This window comes from Phyllobates terribilis, unplaced genomic scaffold (genome assembly GCF_046119375.1).
Source record: "Phyllobates terribilis strain yellow unplaced genomic scaffold, ASM4611937v1 Scaffold_1__5_contigs__length_1240528914, whole genome shotgun sequence".
Lineage (NCBI taxonomy): Eukaryota > Metazoa > Chordata > Amphibia > Anura > Dendrobatidae > Phyllobates > Phyllobates terribilis.
In genome coordinates this window covers 1,075,456,852-1,075,473,053 of record NW_027362761.1, presented here as the reverse complement: position 1 = coordinate 1,075,473,053, position 16,202 = coordinate 1,075,456,852, and positions in this window count along the sequence as shown.

The window sequence follows — 16,202 nt, the reverse complement described above, 5'->3', positions numbered from 1 at the left end:
CGGCAAGGTGACCCTAAATTGGGACGGTACCTATACTGCCTATATTAAAAACCTTACTGTATATCAAAGTTGAAGTAATGCATATAAAAGGGTAGACAAATAGGACCGGGTCCCAACTCCAGACCACCTAGGCCCGTGGTAAGCTACATATATACCAATCAGCTCAACAAAGGGCATGCCACACCCTTAAATTGCACAGAATGCAAACAAGTCAAAAAACCAGACAATGTGAACTGAGGTCTAAGATGGCAGACATACAAGAAACAGAGGCATGTTCACACTAGCAAAAAAGAAGCAAGACAAAAATATATCTCATACCCTACCATAATTATATATAAATGTAAAGCAAAGTTGCATAATAAATATAGGGTACTTAGTGAACTATTTTTGATCAAAAAAAGTATACAAGCCGTCCCACCAGCGGCAAGGTGACCCTAAATTGGGACGGTACCTATACTGCCTATATTAAAAACCTTACTGTATATCAAAGTTGAAGTAATGCATATAAAAGGGTAGACAAATAGGACCGGGTCCCAACTCCAGACCACCTAGGCCCGTGGTAAGCTACATATATACCAATCAGCTCAACAAAGGGCATGCCACACCCTTAAATTGCACAGAATGCAAACAAGTCAAAAAACCAGACAATGTGAACTGAGGTCTAAGATGGCAGACATACAAGAAACAGAGGCATGTTCACACTAGCAAAAAAGAAGCAAGACAAAAATATATCTCATACCCTACCATAATTATATATAAATGTAAAGCAAAGTTGCATAATAAATATAGGGTACTTAGTGAACTATTTTTGATCAAAAAAAGTATACAAGCCGTCCCACCAGCGGCAAGGTGACCCTAAATTGGGACGGTACCTATACTGCCTATATTAAAAACCTTACTGTATATCAAAGTTGAAGTAATGCATATAAAAGGGTAGACAAATAGGACCGGGTCCCAACTCCAGACCACCTAGGCCCGTGGTAAGCTACATATATACCAATCAGCTCAACAGAGGGCATGCCACACCCTTAAATTGCACAGAATGCAAACAAGTCAAAAAACCAGACAATGTGAACTGAGGTCTAAGATGGCAGACATACAAGAAACAGAGGCATGTTCACACTAGCAAAAAAGAAGCAAGACAAAAATATATCTCATACCCTACCATAATTATATATAAATGTAAAGCAAAGTTGCATAATAAATATAGGGTACTTAGTGAACTATTTTTGATCAAAAAAAGTATACAAGCCGTCCCACCAGCGGCAAGGTGACCCTAAATTGGGACGGTACCTATACTGCCTATATTAAAAACCTTACTGTATATCAAAGTTGAAGTAATGCATATAAAAGGGTAGACAAATAGGACCGGGTCCCAACTCCAGACCACCTAGGCCCGTGGTAAGCTACATATATACCAATCAGCTCAACAAAGGGCATGCCACACCCTTAAATTGCACAGAATGCAAACAAGTCAAAAAACCAGACAATGTGAACTGAGGTCTAAGATGGCAGTCATTGTAAATGAAGTAAAATAGCTTACACTTGCACTATCAAAGGAAAAAGGGTAATAAAGAGTAGATTAGAACCGTGGAAGAGGAAAACCACAGTTAATGTTTACTGGGGTATACCACACTTTTTTAAATAGAGATATTTGCGGCTGAACAGTGAGCGACACACTCAAACTGTTTTTTTTAGATACAAATGGCCCAAAAGTGGATAATACAGAGGTTTGTACCGTGGAACTGCAAAACCACACTTGTATTTCTTGGGCCTACACCAGACTATTTTCAACAGATATATTTGTGTCTGAAAAATCAGGGAGACACTATTTTTTTTTTTTTACTGCAAAAAATGCAAAAAGCAGGATAATAGAGATTTTTTACCGTGGAACAGCAAAAGCACACTTCTGTCTCTCTGGCCTACACCAGACTATTTTCAACAGATATATTTGTGTCTGAAAAATCAGGGAGACACTATTATTATTTTTATACAGCAAAAAATGCCAAAAACAGGATAATAGAGATGTTTTACCGTGGAACATCAAAACCACAGTAATAATTTACTGGTGTATACCAGGCTTTTTAAAATATATATATATTTGCGGCTGAACAGTGAGCGACACACTCAAACTGTTTTTTTTAGATACAAATGGCCCAAAAGTGGATAATACAGAGGTTTGTACCGTGGAACTGCAAAACCACACTTGTATTTCTCGGGCCTACACCAGACTATTTTCAACAGATATATTTGTGTCTGAAAAATCAGGGAGACACTATTATTATTTTTATACAGCAAAAAATGCCAAAAACAGGATAATAGAGATGTTTTACCGTGGAACATCAAAACCACAGTAATAATTTACTGGTGTATACCAGGCTTTTTAAAATATATATATATTTGCGGCTGAACAGTGAGCGACACACTCAAACTGTTTTTTTTAGATACAAATGGCCCAAAAGTGGATAATACAGAGGTTTGTACCGTGGAACTGCAAAACCACACTTGTATTTCTCGGGCCTACACCAGACTATTTTCAACAGATATATTTGTGTCTGAAAAATCAGGGAGACACTATTTTTTTTTTTTTTACAGCAAAAAATGCAAAAAGCAGGATAATAGAGATTTTTTACCGTGGAACAGCAAAAGCACACTTCTGTCTCTCTGGCCTACACCAGACTATTTTCAACAGATATATTTGTGTCTGAAAAATCAGGGAGACACTATTATTATTTTTATACAGCAAAAAATGCCAAAAACAGGATAATAGAGATGTTTTACAGTGGAGCATCAAAACCACAGTAATAATTTACTGGTGTATACCAGGCTTTTTAAAATATATATATATTTGCGGCTGAACAGTGAGCGACACACGCAAACTGTTTTTTTTAGATACAAATGGCCCAAAAGTGGATAATACAGAGGTTTGTACCGTGGAACTGCAAAACCACACTTGTATTTCTCGGGCTTACACCAGACTATTTTCAACAGATATATTTGTGTCTGAAAAATCAGGGAGACACTATTTTTTTTTTTTTTACAACAAAAAATGCAAAAAGCAGGATAATAGAGATTTTTTACCGTGGAACAGCAAAAGCACACTTCTGTCTCTCTGGCCTACACCAGACTATTTTCAACAGATATATTTGTGTCTGAAAAATCAGGAAGACACTATTATTATTTTTATACAGCAAAAAATGCCAAAAACAGGATAATAGAGATGTTTTACCGTGGAACATCAAAACCACAGTAATAATTTACTGGTGTATACCAGGCTTTTTAAAATATATATATATTTGCGGCTGAACAGTGAGCGACACACTCAAACTGTTTTTTTTAGATACAAATGGCCCAAAAGTGGATAATGCAGAGGTTTGTACCGTGGAACTGCAAAACCACACTTATATTTCTCGGGCCTACACCAGACTATTTTCAACAGATATATTTGTGTCAGAAAAATCAGGGAGACACTATTTTTTTTTTTTTTACAGCAAAAAAAGCAAAAAGCAGGATAATAGAGATTTTTTACCGTGGAACAGCAAAAGCACACTTCTGTCTCTCTGGCCTACACCAGACTATTTTCAACAGATATATTTGTGTCTGAAAAATCAGGGAGACACTATTATTATTTGTATACAGCAAAAAATGCCAAAAACAGGATAATAGAGATGTTTTACCGTGGAACATCAAAACCACAGTAATAATTTACTGGTGTATACCAGGCTTTTTAAAATATATATATATTTGCGGCTGAACAGTGAGCGACACACTCAAACTGTTTTTTTTAGATACAAATGGCCCATAGAACTGCAAAACCATACTTCTATTTCTCTGGCCTACACCAGACTATTTTCAACAGATATATTTGTGTCTGAAAAATCAGAGGCACACTTTTTTTTTGGGGGGGGGGGACACCAAAAGGTTAATAAGATGGGTATTTGTACATTGTGAAGGAGGAAAAAAAAAAAGAGGATTTAGATAAAAAAAGGGATTTTTCCTGGCCCCGGGACCTGGAGCTAAGTCCAGCAATTTCAGCAACAGGAGCAGCACACAGGACTGTAATGCAGCGTTTGCTGGTATAACCACTGCGTCTCCTATACAGCCTGCCTGCCTGCCTGCCTGATATACCTCGGATGGATATTAGTCCTGAGAAGGACTGTTTGTTTGATCTGGCAGCCTTTACAGACCCTACACTAACTATTTTGCAGGATATATCTCTCCCTAAATCAGCAGCGCTGTCCCTACACTGTCTGATCCGGAGCGACTGTGTCCAAGATGGCGGCGCCCAGTTTTAAATACTCGAGGTGACGCTGTGCGGCCAGCCAATCACTGTAATCATAGAATCATAGAATGGTAGAGTTGGAGGGGACCTCCTGGGTCATCTTGTCCAACCCCCTGCTCAAAGCAGGATTCACTAAATCATCTCAGACAGATGTCTGTCCAGCCTCTGTTTGAAGACGTCCATTGAAGGGGAACTCACCACCTCTCGTGGCAGCCTGTTCCACTCATTAATCACCCTAACTGTCAAAAAGTTTTTTCTAATATCTAATCTGTGTCTCCTCCCATTTAGTTTCATCCCATTGCTTCTAGTCTTTCCTTGTGCAAATGAGAATAAAGATGATCCTTCTACAATGTGACAGCCCTTGACATATTTGTAGACAGCTATTAAGTCTCCTCTCAGTCTTCTTTTTTGCAAGCTAAACATTCCCAAATCCTGCAACCGTTCCTCATAGGACATGGTTTGCAGACCAGTCACTATTCTGGTCGCTCTTCTCTGAACTTGCTCCAGTTTGTCTATGTCTTTTTTAAAATGTGGTGCCCAAAACTGTACACAGTATTCCAGATGAGGTCTGACCAAAGAGGAGTAAAGACCGATAATGACTTCACGTGATCTAGACTGTATGCTTCTGTTAATACATCCCAGAATTGTATTTGCCTTTTTTGCTGCTGCATCACACTGTTGACTCATGTTCAGTCTATGATCTATTAGTATACCTAAGTCTTTTTCACATGTACTGTTGCTTAGCTCTATTCCTCCCATTCTGTATATGCTTTTTTCATATTTATTGCCCAGATGTAGTACTTTGCATTTTTCCCTGTTAAAAACCATTCTGTTGGTTGCTGCCCACTGCTCCAGTTTATTTAGGTCTTTTTGAATCCTCTCTCTCTCTTCTCTAGTATTAGCTATCCCTCCTAGCTTTGTGTCATCAGCAAATTTAATCAGTTTACCCTCAATTCCTTCATCTAAATCATTGATAAAGATGTTGAACAATACAGGTCCCAGGACGGAGCCCTGTGGTACCCCACTTGAGACATTCATCCAGCTGGATGTGAAGCCATTTACAACCACCCTTTGAGTCCGATCACTAAGCCAGTTATGAATCCACCTAACAGTTGCCTGGTCCATTGCATACTTGGTCATTTTTTCAATAAGGATGGTGTGAGATACTTTGTCAAATGCTTTGCTGAAGTCAAGATATACTATATCTACAGCATTTCCCTGATCCACCCAGTCAGTGATTCTGTCATAGAAGGAAATTAAGTTAGTCTGACATGACTTGTTAGTTACAAAGCCATGCTGACTCTGGTTAATCACTTCATTCTTATCCATGTACTTACATACATGTTGTTTAATAATTTGTTCAAAGATCTTTCCTGGTATAGAAGTCAGACTCACCGGCCTATAGTTCCCTGGGTCCACCTTCTTCCCCTTTTTGAAGATAGGAACAACATTTGCTCTTCTCCAGTCTTCTGGGACTTCTCCTGTTCTCCAAGAATTTTCAAAGATTATGGAGAGTGGTTCTAAAATTTCTTCTACGATCTCCTTCAGTACTCTGGGGTGTAATTCATCTGGACCTGGAGACTTGAACTCATTTATGTTAGCTAAATATTCCCTCACAATCTTTCTGTTTACAGATAACTTGGATTCCTCTATTCCTTTAAAAGGACAGTGAAGATCAGTTGATGTTACATTTTTTTTCTGAGAGAAAACAGATGCAAAATAGGAATTAAAAAGTTCGGCCTTCTCAACATCCTCTCTTACCATTTCTCCATTTTCATCCTGTAAAAATCCTATAGCATCTTTGACTTTTCTTTTACTTTTGACATACCCCCAAAATCCTTTTTTATTGCTTTTGACATCTCTTGCAAGCCTTAATTCATTGTCAGCTTTAGCTATCCTGATACGTGCCCTACAGGATCTGCAGACTGCATTATAAACTTCTTTAGATATGCCTCCCTCTTTCCATTTAATAAACATTTCTTTCTTTCTTTTTAGCATGTGTTTAAGTTCTGTGTTCATCCATCCTGGTTTCCTTAAATGCTTCCCATTCTTCCTACTTTTCGGGATTGCTAACGATTGTGCTTTGAGAATCTCATTTTTAAAAATTTCCCATCCTTCCTGGACATTTTTGTCCTTAAGGACATCCAGCCATTGGATCCCTCCTATTCTCTTTCTGAGTCTCTTAAAATCTGCCTTTCTAAAATCTAACCTTGAAGTTTGAGTCTTCACATGTCTTCCTCCTCTAGTTATCCAAAATTCTATAATAGCATGATCGCTGCCTCCTAGGGTCCCAGCCACCTTTACCTCCTCAACCATTTCCTCCCTGTTTATAAGGATTAGATCCAAAGTAGCAGATCCCCTTGTTTTCTCCCCTACCTTTTGGAAGATAAAGTTGTCAGCAAGAGAGGATAAGAATTTGCTTGACCTGTTAGTTTTACTTGAGAGAGATTCCCAACAAATGTCTGGATAGTTGAAATCTCCCATGACCACTACGTCATATTTTTTGGAGAACTTGGTCATTTGATACATAAAGAGTTCATCCATATCTTCAGCTTGCCCAGGTGGCCTGTAGTAAATGCCTACAATGGTGTCCTTTCCGTTGTTCTCTCCTTGTATTCTTACCCAAACAGTTTCCACAGAACTCCCAGTCTCTGAAGCTTCAATCTCTGTGCAGATATACGCTTTTCTAACATACAATGCGACATCTCCTCCTCGTTTATCAAGTCTGTTTCTTGCAAATAAGTTGTATCCTTTTAGCCTTTTATTCCAATCATGTGTATCGTCCCACCAAGTTTCAGTGATTCCAATGACATCATATTCCTTTTCCTGCGTTAGTAGTTCCAATTCTCCTTGTTTGTTGCCCATGCTTTGTGCATTTGTATAAAAACATTTTAGTTTGTGATTGGTTTCTCTTCCTCCCATATTTTTATTATTTAAATTGTTTTGTCTTTGTTCTTCCTTTCCACTTCCAGTAGCAGAGATCTCAATAGTATTTGTCAGTTGTATGGCTTTTTCTGGCCTTTTGCTTCCCTTCCCACATTGTTCTAGTTTAAAGCTCTCCTGATGAGTGTAGCAAGGCGACTTCCAAATACATGTTTTCCAGTCTTCGTAAGGTGCACTCCATCTCTAGCAAGTAGTCCATCGTATAGGTAATTCATTCCGTGATCCAGAAATCCAAATCCTTGTTGACAGCACCATCGACGTAGCCAGTTGTTCACCTGTAGAATCTTATTCCACCTCATTGTTCCATGGCCATCCACTGAGAGGATGGATGAGAAGACCACCTGCGCTCCCAATTCTTTCACTTTCTTGCCTAAGTCTTCAAAGTCACTGCAGATGGTTACCAGGTCCTTTCTTGCGGTGTCATTTGTCCCCACATGTATTAGCAGGAATGGGTAGTGATCTGTAGGTCTGAAGAGTCTTGATATCCTGTCAGACACATCTTTAATTTTTGCTCCTGGAAGACAGCACATTTCTCTTGAGGTTATGTCTGGTCTGCAGATAGCGGCCTCTGTTCCTCTTAACAGGGAATCCCCCATGACCACCACTCTCCGTTTTTTCTTCACAACATTCTTCTTTCTCCATCCAGGAGGATTCTGAGGGCTTACAAGGTTATTCATTGCTGGCAAAGTCTTATTTTGCTGTATTTCTTCATGGTTCTCCTGCGTGAGAGCCTGGTACTGGTTCCTGAGCAGTATGGGTGCTGACTGCCTCTCGATCCTCCTGCTTCTGTGGGTCACATGCTTCCATTCCTCTGTTTCGTCAGGTGCAGTTCGAATTTCTTCTCATTCTGAATCATGAAGAGATAATTCTGCTCTGTCTAAGAACTCTTCACCTTCCTTAATGATTTTCAAGGTAGTTAACCTCTCTTCTAGATTTCGCAACTTTTCCTCCAACAGGGACACAAGCTTGCATTTCTGGCATGTGAAGTTTGGCTTTTCCACTGGCAAGTCTGTGAACATGTAGCAGGATATGCAGCTCACCAAATGGCTCCTGGACTCTTCCATGTTCTTACTGTTAATGTTCTGGAAACAGTGAAAAAAGCTTAAAAAAAAGCTTCAAAATGCGCGCACCTGTAGGCGCGCGGTTTACCGATGTCCTCTTTTCAGCTCCAACAGCCAAAATGCCCACAAACAACATGGCTGCGGCATTACAGTGACTGGCTGGCAATCCCTGCATGTTCATTGGCTCTGTAAAGAGCGCCAAACATGCAGGGCGGAGACCCGAGCTCCCGCCCGAGTAACCCGGAAATGCTCGGTGCTCGCCGAACATCCCGAGTAGCGTGATGCTCGGGCGAGTACCGAGCAGTGTCGAGCATGTTCGCTCAACACTACAAATGACCTGTGGGTAACTAGAAGATATACTAGTGCATTCTGGTTTATAAGAAACAACTTGTGGTACAGAAGTAGGGATAGTTACCAAGGTTATAGGTTAGTCTGTTTGATAATGATGCCAATCGGGCTTGTAGTAGCCAGCGAGTTCCTGACGAGTATAGCCGGAATAGAGCGCTGGTATTTACACTGTTGAAGTACTTTGCTGAGGTGATCAGCTTAATTGTAGGTCTGATTTGTAGGCACAAATGATATGAGAACCGGCAGGTTCAAGATCCTGGGTCTGGGGGGAGCCAATAGGCTCTGTTGGCGTTTCATGCGTGCAAGAGGTAAAAAATAAGAACAAAAGCTTCTATGTGGAGGAATGGCAGGCACAGATGCAAAGGATCCGGTAATATACTTTATGATGCGGGATAAGACGTAGTGTGCAGGTAAGTAATTGTTACCTTGCGTCCTTGTTCTTGGAAAAAGGGTTGGTAATGCACGTGCGGGTGCAGTGGAAGCTCGCGGTCCGTAGAGCAGGAGGCAGTGCCGGAGTCCCGGCCGGAAACTCCGGCAGAGTGCGTGGTGTCCGGAGGTGCGCTTGAGGTACTAGGACCTGCGCACAAGGACCTGCGTGACATCAGGTCCTGGGCGATCATGTGACCTGGGTTGAGAACGGATAGCAGGGAAGGCCAAAAAGATCCTATGCATTTCGGATACTGCGGTATCCTTCATCAGGGATGGCCTATAGTTCCCTTATGCTCCTTTTTATACATGTCCATGTGGGAACTGGTTTATCGCAATTAAAGGCACAGTTCTTAATTAAAAGCAAATAGCTCTATCCCAACATTGAGACCATTTGGTCTCAAGGAGTCCAGCTTGAAAATCCAGTTTGTTTCTGCTCTTTACATCTGTTTGATAAAGTTGCCTTGTCTCCAGTGTTTTTGTATAATTTGGATGCCTGTTACTTCAATCCCCTTCAGAAGACCATTATGTTTATCTTTAAATTGTTTCGAGATGGGGTGCCCTTCAAATTTATTCTTGATATTTCTCATGTGCTCCACTAATCTTTTATTGAGGGGTCAAATAGTCCAGCCAACATAAAGTTGAACATAAAGGACTGAACAACTCCCGATTTCGCTGTAGTAGTTCTCGACATTGTTGCTTCTGGGCCCGTGATAGAGTCTTTGCTATAGTGACCTCTTCCACCTTGCCTTCAAGAGCGGCTCCCAGGCAAGGAGTTTCCACTGGTTCCCGGTCCCGCCACGGCTTGAGCAAGTTCACATGGTTCCTCATATGGACCTTGCCACTTGGCCAGAAATTTACTTTCGACAGTGGGAATGAGAACCAGAATGTGATCCCCAGGCTGGAACTGTCTCAGCCTTGCCGATCGGTTATACACCCTCGTCTGGGCTTCCTGCACCCGGAGGAGATGTTCCTTCACGATGGTCATCACTTTCGCCATTCTCTCCTGTAACTGGGCGACATGTTCGATGATGCTCTCGTGGGGGGTTACCTCGGCCTCACAGGTTTCCTTGGCGATATCTAGGAGACCCCTTGGATGCCGGCCATATAGAAGCTCAAACGGAGAGAAGCTAGTGGAGGCTTGGGAAACTTCCATGACGGAATACAGTAGAAACGAAAGCACGTAGTCCCAGTCTCGACCGTCTTTCTCAACGACCTTGTTGAGCATTGCTTTCAGAGTCTTATTAAAGCGCTCCACCAGGCAATCGGTCTGTGGATGGTAAATGGAGGTTCACAGCTGGGTAATTCGAAGCACTTTACACAGCTCCTTCATCACCTTGCTCATGAATGGGGTTCCTTGGTGCGTCAGGATTTCCTTCGGCAGGCCGGTCCTGGCAAAGATGTGGACAAGTTCCCGAGCTATGCTCCTACTGGACGAGTTCCTTAAGGGTACTGCTTTGGGGTACCAGGTCGCATAGTCCATGATGACCAAGATATATTGGTGACCCCGGACCGATTTAACTAAGGGGCCCACAAGGTCCATGGCAATCCTCTCAAAGGGAACTTCTATCACAGGTAGTGGAACTAAGGGGCTACGGAAGTGGGAGGTGGGCGCGGTTATCTGTCAGGTGAGGCAGGACCTACAATAGTTTAAGATCTCCTGGTAACATCCTGGCCAATAAAACCTCCTCACTATTCTCTCCTGAGTTTTTTCCACCCTTAGGTGTCCCCCCAGAATATGTGAGTGTGCCATATCCAGTACCCTCCGTTGGTATGGTCCTGGCACTAACAGCTGTTCCACTTTCTCACTGCCCCTTAGTTTAGCCACCCGATACAGCAACCCTGGTATCGGCCCTCTGCTCTTGGGCAACCCCATTACATACAGTAACCTGGTCAAACGCCCCCTTTAATGTCAGGTCCTGAACTTGAGCAGTCCCAAAGTTTTCTCCAGACACATCTAACTGTGGCAGGTCAGTCTCCTCGGTCACCGTCTCGCCCTCATCGCCGGCAAGGACGCACAGTGGGAACTCATACACTTGGGACTTCGTCTGGGGTTCTTCTCCAGGAACCTGGGTTTTTCCCATGCTACTTAGACCGGTTCCCTTCCTCCACGTCCCAAAATAAAGAAAAATCACGGCCCAGTATGACAGGATGTATCAAGTCCTTAAACACCCCGACTTCGTGGGACTGGGCGCCACAGTCTGTTCCCACTGTCACTGTGGCCATGGGATAGTCCTTGGCGTTGCCATGGATGTACCGAATGCCCACAGTTTTGGAATTGTAGGACATCATTTTAATCTTAGCTATAGTTGGGGGAATTTGGACAGACATATTTATGCATTTGAGCACTGCCCAGTAGGAAAATAAGTCTAATTTGGTAGCCCAGGAAGGAAAAGGATGGGGTTGGTGGTTTAAGGGGATTGTCTTTTTCACATTTTTTTAGCCTTTTAATTGACTTGGATATAAACTTGTACCTGTGTGTTTGAAGTGAGGAACTCAGGCACCCAGTGTATATGGTAAAAAAATAGGTAAAACATGACAGACAAATACATAGACAAGAAAAGTAATTCAGAATATTATCAAACATCACTCTCAAGTATGTTAACCGTATGAACAAGAGTGGAACTCTGCTTCATGGAGAATTGTGAAGCATACTAAACAGAGTATTTATAACAAAATCAACATTAATCAAAGTATAATAATGTCCTAGTGTATAGCCAACACTCTATATACATACACAGCGGTAGCAATAATGAAGAAGATTTCTGTAAGGATACAGGATCTCAAATCTGGTCCATGATGATCCATTTGAGTGTCAGTTTGCCAGATCTTCTTTTCTGTTTCCCCATCTTGCCTGAAGAGACCTGCTACCAGGGAACAGGTGGGGCAACTGAAAGAATTGTAGCTATGTCCTGGACCATGGATCAATCATCAATCTGGAGATCTGGAAGGTCAAGTAAGATCAAGATGCTCTGGAGGTCATTCTTGGTACGGATCTGTTGTCTTCAGCCTTCGAGGGTAAAAGAGATCCCAAAAGGAAATAGTCAAGAGAGCATGATCTTCCTTTCTGTCAGAATATCTGTGAGTGGTTTCATGAGTCTTTGTTTTGCAATGTATGCGGGAAGATGTCCTGAAAGATATTGAATCTAGAACTCTCAAAAAGTAACATCTCATTATTTCTAGATTTTTTAGGGATGTCATCTTTTGTTCTGAAGTTTAGGAGGCGACATATATTGTCCCTTGGAGTTTCTGTGGGTTTAGATTTTTTCCTGAGTGCTCTGTGCGCCCTCTCAGTTGTGGTTTCTCCTTGATAGTTGTCTCCCAATATGGAGATAAACAGGTTTTTGACCGTTGACATCAAGGATTCAGCTGCGACAGACTCCGGAAGGCCTCTTATTCTCAGATTATTTAGATGAATCCTATATTCTTGATCCTCAAGGACATCAAAGGCAAAGTTAAGATGTTACTGACACTTCTGGAAGCCTTCAATTGTGGCAGAGGAAAAATTGCATAAGGAATATTGGACACTTTCTAGTGACTCAACCCAATGTACCAATCTGGTTAATTTCTTGTTTGATGTCACAGACCTCTTTTATAAGTGGTTCTAGTGCCTTATTGAGTGTCCTTTGTATAAAGGTGCGGGACACTGGGAGTGTGTCAGTGGCCTAGTCTCCTTGATCACTGTCATCATCCTCCTCCAACAACATATTAGGGCTTCCAGCAAGGCCTTTGTTCAAGGCATTTTTGTTTAAGAGAGTTTGGTGTGAAGTCTTCTTTATATATTTATCCATTTCTCCTTCACTTGAGATTGTTTTTGAGGTGCTGGAAGAATCTCTTGCAGGGTCTCTACCTATCTTGACCATTTTATATAGAAATTAGATTCAGTCACAACTTATATTTTGTTTATACTTGTCAGAGCTCCTTCTTGTTTTGGCTGCTTTACATATTTTGATTCCTTTACATAATGAAGAAAATCAGGGAGGGAGGTTAGAATGTAACCCTCATTGTCAGTAGAGGCAGTGATACTTATCGCTTCAGAATTTGGGTTGCAATTCCTGTATTCAAGACCAAAGAATACTCTCTGGCTTGTAGAACTATGGACTCACTTTTTTTTAACAGTACAGTGTATGAAGATGTTTAATAGATTAACCCCTTATTCAACGAGGGTGGTGGGTTGTGTGAAGAGTCCTCCACCACACAGTCAGATAAGGACCCCCACTGTGTGGGGAACTGATAGTATTTTCCCCTATCGTATTGTCATTTATATGTTATGGCACAGGTCTCTGTGACTCTCCTTTTTTTTTTTTAAAGAAGGTGATTTGGCGCCAATCAGAGTCCTGTGGTGCAATGTCTGGGACGCGCAGAGGGCTCTGCAATCACTGCTGAACCAGGCCCAAGGTAAGGAGAGGGAGATGTAACAAGGGGCGATAAAGGAGGAGAGAGGTGAGGCGGAGGCCCGGGGATGTCCGCCACAGAGGTCTTTTATGCGCGCTTTCAGTCTCTTGAAGCTGTACTGTGTTGGGGCAAGATGGCCGCTGTGGCCTTAGCTGGATTCGTCCACATGACCAGATCACGTGTCCGTCCTCACTCACCAGGATCTCCTGACTTTATGAGCTCGGCGCTTCACAGGGGCTGGCTGCTCCTTGCACTCTGGTTAGCAGCTCCCCTTTTTTGTTGAGACACGTGCTGCTGTTAGGAAGAGAGAGAGGCAGAGGAGGATAATGATGTCTCCTCTCTGCGGCTTCTCCGGTGTCTCCGGGTCGCGATGATTCTGTCTAAGCTAGACTCGATCTTCGACAGTCAGGAGTTTTGCTTTGGCATTCAAGTTGTGGTTCTATTCTTGTCTCTGGTGAACGACTTTCATCCTCTCTTCCACAATGGCATTTGCTTCTTCTAGTCTTCGCTGATGCTCTGTGACCCAGTCAGTTTGTGGTAGAGGATTGACTGTCTCTGGAACTTGCACTTACAAGGCAACATCTGCTGGTAGCCTTCCTTGTCTACCAAACATCAGGTAATAAGGTGTGTACCCAGTGGAATAATGGACATTGTTATTGTAGAGATTGGCCAAATCTACTGCCAGAATTGATCTATCAGTTCTCTGCTGAGCAGGTATGGCATGTAGCATGTCAATTAGAGTCTGATTCATCTGCTCACACAGACCGTTACACTGTGGATGATATGCAGTTGTTCTCACTTTCTTACAGCCATGGAGGGTACACAGTCCTTGCAACAGTTCAGATTCAAATGCAGCACGTCTATCAGTTAGGATGTTTTCTGGAAATCCAAAAGGTCGTACGAAAGTCTTCCAGAAGCTTTTGGCTGTCGTTTTCGCTGTAAGGTCTTTGACTGGCACTGCCACAGCAAACTTTGTATAGTGGTCGATGATAGTCAAGGCGTAGGAGACTCCAGTTGCCTTAGGCTGTAGTTTTCACATGATCCAATGCAACCAACTCCAATGGCTTGTGAGTGTCTATTGGGTGTAGCGGTGCTTTCTTGTCAGTGCTTTCTCCACATCTCAAGGTACAGTGGGTACGGAAAGTATTCAGACCCCTTTAAATTTTTCACTCTTTGTTTCATTGCAGCCATTTGGTAAATTCTAAAATGTTCACTTTTTTTCCTCAGTACACTTTGCACCCCATCTTGACTGAAAAACAACTGAAATGTAGAAATGTAGAAAAAAAGTTCATTTTTTTTTCTCATTAAAGTACACTCTGCACTGAAAACAAAACAGAAATGTAGAAATTTTTGCAAATTTATTAAGAAAGAAAAACTGAAATATCACATGCTCATAAGTATTCAGCCCCTTTGCTCAGACACTCATATTTAAGTCACATGCTGTCCATTTCCTTGTGATCCTCCTTGAGATGGTTCTAATCCTTCATTGGAGTCCAGCTGTGTTTTATTAAATTGATAGGACTTGATTTGGAAAGGCACACCTGTCTATATAAGACCTCACAGCTCACAGTGCATGTTAGACCAAATGAGAATCATGAGCTCAAATGAACTGCCCAAGGAGCTCAGAGACAGAATTGTGGCAATGCACAGATCTGGCCAAGGTTACAAAAGAATTTCTGCATTACTTAAGGTTCCTAAGAACACAGTGGCCTCCATAATCCTTAAATGGAAGAAGATTGTTACCTCCAGAAGTCTTCTAGACCTGGCCGTCCAGCCAAACTGAGCAATCGTGGTAGAAGAGCCTTGGTGAGAGAGGTAAAGAAGAACCCCAAGATCACTGTGGCTGAGCTCCAGAGATGCAGTAGGGAGATGGGATAAAGTTCCACAAAGTCAACTATCACTGCAGCCCTCCACCAGTCGGGCCTTTTTCTTAGTGCAAGACATATGAAAGCCCACATAGAGTTTGCTCAAAAACACATGAAGGACTCCCAGATTATAAGAAATAAGATTCTCTGGTCTGATGAGACGAAGATAGAACTTTTTGGTGACAATTCTAAGCAGTATGTGTGGAGAAAACCAGGCATTGCTCATCACCTGCCCAATACAATCCCAACAGTGAAACATGGTGGTGGCAGCATCATGCTATGGGGGTGTTTTTCAGCTGCAGGGACAGGACTACTGGTTGCAATTGAAGGAAACATGAATGCGGCCAAGTACAGAGATATCCTGGTTGAAAACCTCTTCCAGAGTGCTCTGGACCTCAGACTTGGCCGAAGGTTCACCTTCCAACAAGATAATGACCCTAAGCACACAGCTAAAGTAAAAAAGGATTGGCTTCAAAACAACTCTGTGACCATTCTTGACTGACCCAGCCAGAACCCTGACCTAAACCCAATTGAGCATCTCTGGAGAGACCTGAAAATGGCTGTCCACCAACGTTCACCATCCAACCTGACGGAACTGGAGAGGATCTGCAAGGAAGAATGGCAGAGGATCCCCAAATCCAGGTGTGAAATACTTGTTGCATCATTCCCAAGAAGACTCATGGCTGTACTAGCTCAAAAGGGTGCTTCTACTCAATACTGAGTAAAGGGTCTGAATACTTATGACCATATGATATATTTTTTTCTTTTTTTAATAAATTTGCAAACATTTCTACATTTCTGTTTTTTTTTCAGTCACGATGGGGTGCAGAGTGTAGTTTAATGAGAAAAAAAAATGAACTTTTTAGAATTTCCCAAATAGCT